General features: G+C 47.9%; 1 protein-coding gene across 1 annotated transcript in view; it reads right to left on the bottom strand.

Annotated features, from left to right (window-relative positions):
• Window positions 1-7993, bottom strand: part of ikbkb (inhibitor of nuclear factor kappa B kinase subunit beta) — an 88812-nt gene extending 80819 nt beyond the window's left edge. The window contains 1 exon segment of the mRNA XM_038785273.1: window positions 7821-7993. The gene's annotated coding sequence lies outside the window, so the exon portion shown is untranslated.
• Between the last annotated feature and the right edge of the window lie 3979 nt (window positions 7994-11972).

Raw genomic sequence — 11972 nt, 5'->3', positions numbered from 1 at the left:
TTCAGGGACACACACACACAGATCAGGGACACACCACACACAGATTCAGGGACACACACACACAGAAGCTCAGGGACACACCACACACAGATTCAGGGGACACACACACACAGATTCAGGGACACACACACACAGATTCAGGGACACACACACACAGATTCAGGGACACACACACACAGATTCAGGGACACACACACACACAGATTCAGGGACACACACACACAGACTCAGGGACACCACACACACAGATTCAGGGACACACACACAGATTCAGGGACACACACACAGATTCAGGGACACACACACACAGATTCAGGGACACACACACAGATTCAGGGACACACACACAGATTCAGGGACACACACACACAGATTCAGGGACACACACACAGATTCAGGGGACCAACACACAGATTCAGGGACACACACACAGATTCAGGGGACACACACACAGATTCAGGGACACACACCAGATTCAGGGACACACACACAGATTCAGGGACACACACCACAGATTCAGGGACACACACACAGATTCAGGGACACACACACAGATTCAGGGACAACACACACAGATTCAGGGACACACACACAGATTCAGGGACACACACACAGATTCAGGGACACACACACAGATTCAGGGACACACACACAGATTCAGGGACACACACACAGATTCAGGGACACACACACAGATTCAGGGACACACACACAGATTCAGGGACACACACACAGATTCAGGGACACACACACAGATTCAGGGACACACACACAGATTCAGGGACACACACACAGATTCAGGGACACACACACAGATTCAGGGACACACACACAGATTCAGGGACACACACACAGATTCAGGGACACACACACAGATTCAGGGACACACACACAGATTCAGGGACACACACACAGATTCAGGGACACACACACAGATTCAGGGACACACACACAGATTCAGGGACACACACACAGATTCAGGGACACACACACAGATTCAGAGACACACACACAGATACAGGGACACACACACAGATTCAGGGACACACACACAGATTCAGGGACACACACACAGATTCAGGGACACACACACAGATTCAGGGACACACACACAGATTCAGGGACACACACACAGATTCAGGGACACACACACAGATTCAGGGACACACACACAGATTCAGGGACACACACACAGATTCAGGGACACACACACAGATTCAGGGACACACACACAGATTCAGAGACACACACACAGATTCAGGCACACACACACAGATTCAGGGACACACACACAGATTCAGGGACACACACACAGATTCAGGGACACACACACAGATTCAGGGACACACACACAGATTCAGGGACACACACACAGATTCAGGGACACACACACAGATTCAGGGACACACACAGATTCAGGGACACACACACAGATTCAGGGACACACACACAGATTCAGGGACACACACACAGATTCAGGGACACACACACAGATTCAGGGACACACACACAGATTCAGGGACACACACACAGATTCAGGGACACACACACAGATTCAGGGACACACACACAGATTCAGGGACACACACACAGATTCAGGGACACACACACAGATTCAGGGACACACACACAGATTCAGGGACACACACACAGATTCAGGGACACACACACAGATTCAGGGACACACACACAGATTCAGGGACACACACACAGATTCAGGGACACACACACAGATTCAGGGACACACACACAGATTCAGGGACACACACACAGATTCAGGGACACACACACAGATTCAGGGACACACACACAGATTCAGGGACACACACACAGATTCAGGGACACACACACAGATTCAGGGACACACACACAGATTCAGGGACACACACACAGATTCAGGGACACACACACAGATTCAGGGACACACACACAGATTCAGGGACACACACACAGATTCAGGGACACACACACAGATTCAGGGACACACACACAGATTCAGGGACACACACACAGATTCAGGGACACACACACAGATTCAGGGACACACACACAGATTCAGGGACACACACACAGATTCAGGGACACCACACAGATTCAGACACACCACAGATCAGGGACACCACACAGATTCAGGACACACACACAGATTCAGGGACACACACACAGATTCAGGGACACACACACAGATTCAGGGACACACACACAGATTCAGGGACACACACACACACAGATTCAGGGACACACAGAGACAGGGACACACACACACAGATTCAGGGACACACACACACAGATTCAGACACACACACAGATTCAGGGACACACACACACACACACACACAGATTCAGACACACACACAGATTCAGACACACACACAGATTCAGACACACACACACACACACACACACATTCAGACACACACACACAGACACACACACACACAGATTCAGACACACACACACAGATTCAGACACACACACACACACAGATTCAGGGACACACACACAGATTCAGGGACACACACACAGATTCAGGGACACACACACAGATTCAGGGACACACACACAGATTCAGGGACACACACACAGATTCAGGGACACACACACAGATTCAGGGACACACACACAGATTCAGGGACACACACACAGATTCAGGGACACACACACACATACAGACACACACACACACATACAGACACACACACACAGATTCAGACACACACACAGATTCAGACACACACACAGATTCAGACACACACACAGATTCAGACACACACACAGATTCAGACACACACACAGATTCAGACACACACACAGATTCAGGGACACACACACACACAGATTCAGGGACACACACACACACAGATTCAGGCACACACACACACACAGATTCAGGGACACACACACACACAGATTCAGGGACACACACACAGATTCAGGGACACACACACACAGATTCAGGGACACACACACACAGATTCAGGGACACACACACACAGATTCAGGGACACACACACACAGATTCAGGGACACACACACACAGATTCAGGGACACACACACACAGATTCAGGGACACACACACACAGATTCAGGGACACACACACACAGATTCAGGGACACACACACACAGATTCAGGGACACACACACACAGATTCAGGGACACACACACACAGATTCAGGGACACACACACACAGATTCAGGGACACACACACACAGATTCAGGGACACACACACACAGATTCAGGGACACACACACAGATTCAGGGACACACACACAGATTCAGGGACACACACACAGATTCAGGGACACACACACAGATTCAGGGACACACACACAGATTCAGGGACACACACACAGATTCAGGGACACACACACAGATTCAGGGACACACACACAGATTCAGGGACACACACACAGATTCAGGGACACACACACAGATTCAGGGACACACACACAGATTCAGGGACACACACACAGATTCAGGGACACACACACAGATTCAGGGACACACACACAGATTCAGGGACACACACACAGATTCAGGGACACACACACAGATTCAGGGACACACACACAGATTCAGGGACACACACACAGATTCAGGGACACACACACAGATTCAGGGACACACACACAGATTCAGGGACACACACACAGATTCAGGGACACACACACAGATTCAGGGACACACACACAGATTCAGGGACACACACACAGATTCAGGGACACACACACAGATTCAGGGACACACACACAGATTCAGGGACACACACACAGATTCAGGGACACACACACAGATTCAGGGACACACACACAGATTCAGGGACACACACACAGATTCAGGGACACACACACAGATTCAGGGACACACACACAGATTCAGGGACACACACACAGATTCAGGGACACACACACAGATTCAGGGACACACACACAGATTCAGGGACACACACACACACAGATTCAGGGACACACAGAGACAGGGACACACACACACAGATTCAGGGACACACAGAGACAGGGACACACACACACAGATTCAGACACACACACAGATTCAGGGACACACAGAGACAGGGACACACACACACAGATTCAGACACACACACAGATTCAGGGACACACACACAGATTCAGGGACACACACATAGATTCAGACACACACACACAGATTCAGACACACACACACAGATTCAGACACACACACAGATTCAGACACACACACAGATTCAGACACACACACACAGATTCAGACACACACACACACAGATTCAGACACACACACACACACAGATTCAGACACACACACACACACAGATTCAGGGACACACACACAGATTCAGGGACACACACACAGATTCAGGGACACACACACAGATTCAGGGACACACACACAGATTCAGGGACACACACACAGATTCAGGGACACACACACAGATTCAGGGACACACACACAGATTCAGGGACACACACACAGATTCAGGGACACACACACACATACAGACACACACACACACATACAGACACACACACACAGATTCAGACACACACACAGATTCAGACACACACACACACACAGATTCAGACACACACACAGATTCAGACACACACACAGATTCAGACACACACACAGATTCAGGGACACACACACACACAGATTCAGGGACACACACACAGATTCAGGGACACACACACAGATTCAGGGACACACACACACACAGATTCAGGGACACACACACAGATTCAGGGACACACACACAGATTCAGGGACACACACACAGATTCAGGGACACACACACACAGATTCAGGGACACACACACACAGATTCAGGGACACACACACACAGATTCAGGGACACACACACACAGATTCAGGGACACACACACACAGATTCAGGGACACACACACAGATTCAGGGACACACACACACAGATTCAGGGACACACACACACAGATTCAGGGACACACACACACAGATTCAGGGACACACACACACAGATTCAGGGACACACACACACAGATTCAGACACACACACACAGATTCAGGGACACACACACACAGATTCAGGGACACACACACAGATTCAGGGACACACACACACAGATTCAGGGACACACACACAGATTCAGGGACACACACACAGATTCAGGGACACACACACAGATTCAGGGACACACACACAGATTCAGGGACACACACACAGATTCAGGGACACACACACAGATTCAGGGACACACACACAGATTCAGGGACACACACACAGATTCAGGGACACACACACAGATTCAGGGACACACACACAGATTCAGGGACACACACACAGATTCAGGGACACACACACAGATTCAGGGACCACACAGATTCAGGGACACCGATTCAGGGACACACACACAGATTCAGGGACACACACACAGATTCAGGGACACACACACAGATTCAGGGACACACACACAGATTCAGGGACACACACACAGATTCAGGGACACACACACAGATTCAGGGACACACACACAGATTCAGGGACACACACACAGATTCAGGGACACACACACAGCACACAGATTCAGGGACACACACACAGATTCAGGGACACACACACAGATTCAGGGACACACACACAGATTCAGGGACACACACACAGATTCAGGGACACACACACAGATTCAGGGACACACACACAGATTCAGGGACACACACACAGATTCAGGGACACACACACAGATTCAGGGACACACACACAGATTCAGGGACACACACACAGATTCAGGGACACACACACAGATTCAGGGACACACACACAGATTCAGGGACACACACACAGATTCAGGGACACACACACAGATTCAGGGACACACACACAGATTCAGGGACACACACACAGATTCAGGGACACACACACAGATTCAGGGACACACACACAGATTCAGGGACACACACACAGATTCAGGGACACACACACAGATTCAGGGACACACACACAGATTCAGGGACACACACACAGATTCAGGGACACACACACAGATTCAGGGACACACACACAGATTCAGGGACACACACACAGATTCAGGGACACACAACACAGATTCAGGGACACACACACAGATTCAGGGACACACACACAGATTCAGGGACACACACACAGATTCAGGGACACACACACAGATTCAGGGACACACACACAGATTCAGGGACACACACACAGATTCAGGGACACACACACAGATTCAGGGACACACACACAGATTCAGGGACACACACACAGATTCAGGGACACACACACAGATTCAGGGACACACACACAGATTCAGGGACACACACACAGATTCAGGGACACACACACAGATTCAGGGACACACACACAGATTCAGGGACACACACACAGATTCAGGGACACACACACAGATTCAGGGACACACACACAGATTCAGGGACACACACACAGATTCAGGGACACACACACAGATTCAGGGACACACACACAGATTCAGGGACACACACACAGATTCAGGGACACACACACAGATTCAGGGACACACACACAGATTCAGGGACACACACACAGATTCAGGGACACACACAACACACACAGATTCAGGGACACACACACAGATTCAGGGACACACACACAGATTCAGGGACACACACACACACAGATTCAGGGACACACAGAGACAGGGACACACACACACAGATTCAGGGACACACAGAGACAGGGACACACACACACAGATTCAGACACACACACACAGATTCAGGGACACACACACAGATTCAGACACACACACACAGATTCAGACACACACACACAGATTCAGACACACACACAGATTCAGACACACACACAGATTCAGACACACACACACAGATTCAGACACACACACACACAGATTCAGACACACACACACACACAGATTCAGACACACACACACACACAGATTCAGACACACACACACACAGATTCAGACACACACACACAGATTCAGACACACACACACAGATTCAGACACACACACACAGATTCAGACACACACACACACACAGATTCAGACACACACAGATTCAGGGACACACACAGATTTAGGGACACACACACACAGATTCAGACACACACACACAGATTCAGACACACACACACAGATTCAGACACACACACACACACAGATTCAGACACACACACACAGATTCAGACACACACAGATTCAGGGACACACACAGATTCAGGGACACACACACATATTCAGGGACACACACACACAGATTCAGGGACACACACACATATTCAGGGACACACACACACAGATTTAGGGACACACAGAGACAGGGACACACACATACACACACAGATTCAGGGACACACACAGACAGATTTGGGGACACACAGAGACAGGGACACACACATACACACACAGATTCAGGGACACACACAGACAGATTTGGGGACTCACACAGACAGGGACACACACACAGATTCAGACACACACACAGATTCAGACACACACAGATTTGGGGACTCACACACACAGGGACACACACAGTGAGTGGCAGGCGGATGCTCTCCATTACAGGTTCCTGTTTACCCTGTGGATTGAAGCAAGTGTGTAACCCACCCGCCCCCGGGCCTGGGTGAGGGAGGGGGGCAGTGTAACCGGGGGGAGGGGGCAGGTTATCCGGGGGGAGGGGGCAGTGTAACCGGGGGGAGGGGGGCAGTGTAACCGGGGGGAGGGGGGCAGTGTAACCGGGGGGAGGGGGGCAGTGTAACCGGGGGGAGGGGATTCACAGCAAAGTGACAGGAGGGGGGGACCGAGGCCCCCGCTTACCGGAGACAGGCTGCCGGCCTGGGATCTTCCTGTGCCCCTGGCGGCCCCTGGCGCTGTGCTGGTGGGTCCCGGGGGGGATCTCAGCTCCGCTGTGACGCCCCCCACAGCCGCATTGCCCACTCCATGTTCGTCAAACTGACTCCAAACTGACAGCTTCCGGGTTCCTGCCAGAGACTCATCACATGGTCAGGGCTAGTTACCCCGGGTTAACTAAACTAATCCGGGTTAAACTACCCAACTGGGCTGAACTAACCTGCTTCAGATTGAAACTAACCTGGGATAACTAAACTAATCCAGGTTAAACTACCCAACCAGCCTCAACTAACCTGTTTCAGGGTTAGCACTGCGGCCTCACGGCGCTGAGGTCCCAGGTTCGATCCCGGCTCTGGGTCACTGTCTGTGTGGAGTTTGCACATTCTCTCCGTGTCTGCGTGGGTTTCGCCCCCACAACCCAAAAATGTGCAGGCTAGGTGGATTGGCCACTCTAAATTGCCCCTTAATTGGAAAAATGATTGGGTACACTAAATTTTTGTTTTTAACTAACCTGTTTCAGATTTAAACTAACCTGCGTTAACTAAACTAATCTGGGTTAAACTACCCAACTGGGCTCAACTAACCTGCTTCAGATTTAAACTAATCTGCGTTAACTAAACTAATCCGGGTTAAACTACCCAACTGGGCTCAACTAACCTGCTTCAGATTTAAACTAACCTGCGTTAACTAAACTAATCCGGGTTAAACTACCCAACTGGGCTCAACTAACCTGCTTCAGATTTAAACTAACCCGGGTTAACTAAACTAATCTGGGTTAAACTACCCAACTGGGCTCAACTAACCTGTTTCAGATTTAAACTAACCTGGGTTAACTAAACTAATCCGGGTTAAACTACTTAACCAGCCTCAACTAACCTGCTTTAGATTTAAACTAACCTGGGTTAACTAAACTAATCTGGGTTAAACTACCCAACCAGACGCAATTAACCAGGCATAGATTTAAACTAACCCAGTATAACTAAACTAATCTGGGTTAATCAACCTAACCAGCCTCAACTGGTTCAGATTTAAACTAACCCATGTTAACTAAACTAATCTGGGTTAAACTACCCAACCAGCCACAACTAACCTGGTTCGGATTTAAACTAACCTGGGTTAACTAAACTAATCTGGATTAAACTACCCAACCAGCCTCAACTAACCTGGCTCAGATTTAAACTAACCCAAGATAACTAAACTCATCCAGGTTAAACTACCCAACCAACCTCAACTAACCTGCTTCAGATTTAAACTAATCCTGGTTAACTAATCTAGTCCGGGTTAAACAACCCAACCAGCCTCAACTAATCTTTTTCAGAATTACACTAGCCCTGGATAACTAAAATAATCCGGGTTAAACTACCCAACCAGCCTCAACTAACCTGCTTCAGATTTAAACTAACCCTGGTTAACTAAACCAGTCTGGGTTAAACTACTTAAGTAGGCTCAACTAACCAGGTTCAGATTTAAACTAACCCAGGATAATTAAACTAGTCCGGGTTAAACTACCCAACTAGGCTCAACTAACCTGGTTCCAATTTAAACTAATCTGGGATAACTAAACTAATCTGGGTTAAACTACTTAACCAGCCTCAACTAACCTGGTTCAGATTTAAACTAACCCAGGATAACTAAACTAATCTGGATTAAACTTCCCAACCAGGCTCCACTAACCTGGTTCAGATTTAAACTAACCATGGGTATCTTTATTATATGGGGTAAACTACCCAACCAAGCTCAACTAACCTGGTTCAGTTGTAAACTAACCAGTGATAAATAAACTAATCCGCGTTAATCTCAGAAATCGTGCTCGACTAACCTGGTTCACATTTAAACTAACCAAGGTAAATTCTCCCTTGCAAGCTACATTTTTCTAGGTTAATGAAGCTAACCCATGTTAAGTAACCCTGGTGATTAAACTAATCCTAGTTAATCTCCCTACCAGCTCAATTAACCTGATTTAGGTCTAAACCAGCCCTGGATAATAAAACTTGCCCTGTGGCTAACTAAACTAACCCGGGTTAACCCCCACCCCAGCTAACTAATCTTGGTTAACTAACCTTAGTTAACCAAACCAAACTGGGTTAGCCCCCCAGCCAGGTTTAACTAACCTAGTTTGTCTAAACCACCCATGGCTCTCTAAATTGATCTGGATTAATTAATCCTGACTAACAAAACTAACCTGGGTTAAACTCACCCTGGCTAACTGCATTAATCCAGGTTAATTAATGTTAAGTAAACCTTATTAACAAATCTAATCCTCATTAAACTTCCTGGATAGGCTCAACTATCCTGGTTCTACTAAACTAACCTTGGCAGACAAAACTCAACTGGATTAACAAAATTACACTTGGCATGGCTCAACTAACTCAGATGTTGAAATCAATTAATGCAGCCACGATTGAATGACGGAGCAGACTTGATGGGCTGAATGGCCTCATTCTGCTCCTCTGTCTTATGGTCTTGACGATGCTAACTCAGGCTATCTAAAACTAATGAAAACTAACTCTGGACCAGAGTTAACTGTGGTCGATCTTTGTGCAGCATGGTGGAAGCTGAACGCATGGAATTCTCCGCAGCTCACAGGGGCTTTTGTGGTTCCACTAACCCCCGACTGAACAAGACAATTTCTGACCAAAGTCAGGCAGAGACCTTGCAGGGAGTGGCTGACCGGGTGAGTACATAACACGTTGTGGGGACTCTTATTTTACCTTCAGATAAGAATCTGGAGCCCGGTTGGTGGGGAATGTCAAAAATACGACTTTATTGTCAGTTACTCACTGGTCTATACTTGAATATGAACTGTTGGATGCAAAACAAATCTGCCGGCACAGTGTTAGAGGGACGCGCCCACACCTGGCCGAGTTCCATTGTCCCAGTCGGACTTAAACTCTTTCGTGGGAATGCACAGGATGCCCCAGATCCATTGTCCTTCTGGACACTCCTGTCTGACCAGATATTAGCCCATTACTGAGTCTGATGTCCTCTTTGTCCACCGATGGGCAGTTAGTTGCATATCAATAGCATGCCTCTTTTCTTTTGTATAAACAGGAGAGGGCCATCAAAAAGTCAAAATGACGATAATGGTTTCTTTCTTTGAGGGGCTGGGCAGAGCTTAGACAGAGAGAGAGAAAAAGAATCTTGTTTTGAATGGGTACAGGAGAAGGCTTTGAAAATTGACTGAGAGAGGTCATGATAGTTGCCACCGAGGCAGGCTTTGGAAAAGAGTTTGGAACAAATGTCCCCAACAGAAGAAAAATGGCTTTGTAAATGCAAATATCACCTTTGCTTGTCTGTGTAAGTGGCATGAGGGCTGCAAGTCCTGTTAAAGTGCTGTTTAATGGGAACTAGTGTGTTAAGGTTAAGAAACTGCATGTAATCTGTCATTGTTCGGGTTGAATTTTCAAGGTTTAAATATTGTTTTCTTCTCTTTTGTTTTAATAAAGTTTGTTTATAAAATAACCAAGCCCTATTTCTTATTTTACCACTCCCGTAACAAATTGATCTTTCCAAAACTGCTAAGAGCTGACCAGGTGTCCACACCACCTGACTCTTGAATGAAATGTTAAACTGAGGTCCCATCTGCTCTCTCAGGAATATAAAAGATCCCAGAGCACTATTTGAAGAAGAGAGGGGTTCAACGGCACCTGACCAATATTTGACTCGATGGGCCGAGTGGCCTCCTTCTGCACTGTAAATTCTATGGTTACCCCTCAACCAGCATCGCTGAAGCAGATTATCTCATCGTTTATCTCATTGCTGCCTGTGGGATCTTGCTGTGCACAGAATAGCTGCCACGTTATAACAGCGGGTACACTTCCAAAAGTACTTCATTGATTGCAAGACGCTTTGAGGTGTCTTCAGATGGAGACAGGCAGTGTGCAAATGCAAAGGGGCAGGAAACAAATCAATTCCTTCATCGCCAAACCCTCTGCATGTTCTAAAAATTATGGGCATGAGCGGGGGTCAGTCGGAACTGCAAACCCCTCACGGAGGGCCGCACCCATGTGCCAGCTGCTCAATTGGCATCGATCCCCTCCACTTTCATTGTGCGCGGCACAGTGGTCAGCACTGGTGCCTCACTGCTCCAGGGTGCCGGGTACAATTCCGACCTCGGGT

The sequence above is a fragment of the Scyliorhinus canicula genome, chromosome 26 (genome assembly GCF_902713615.1).
Source record: "Scyliorhinus canicula chromosome 26, sScyCan1.1, whole genome shotgun sequence".
Taxonomy (NCBI): domain Eukaryota; kingdom Metazoa; phylum Chordata; class Chondrichthyes; order Carcharhiniformes; family Scyliorhinidae; genus Scyliorhinus; species Scyliorhinus canicula.
Note: the sequence above shows the minus strand (reverse complement) of the source record. Positions and strands in the feature narration are given on the sequence as shown.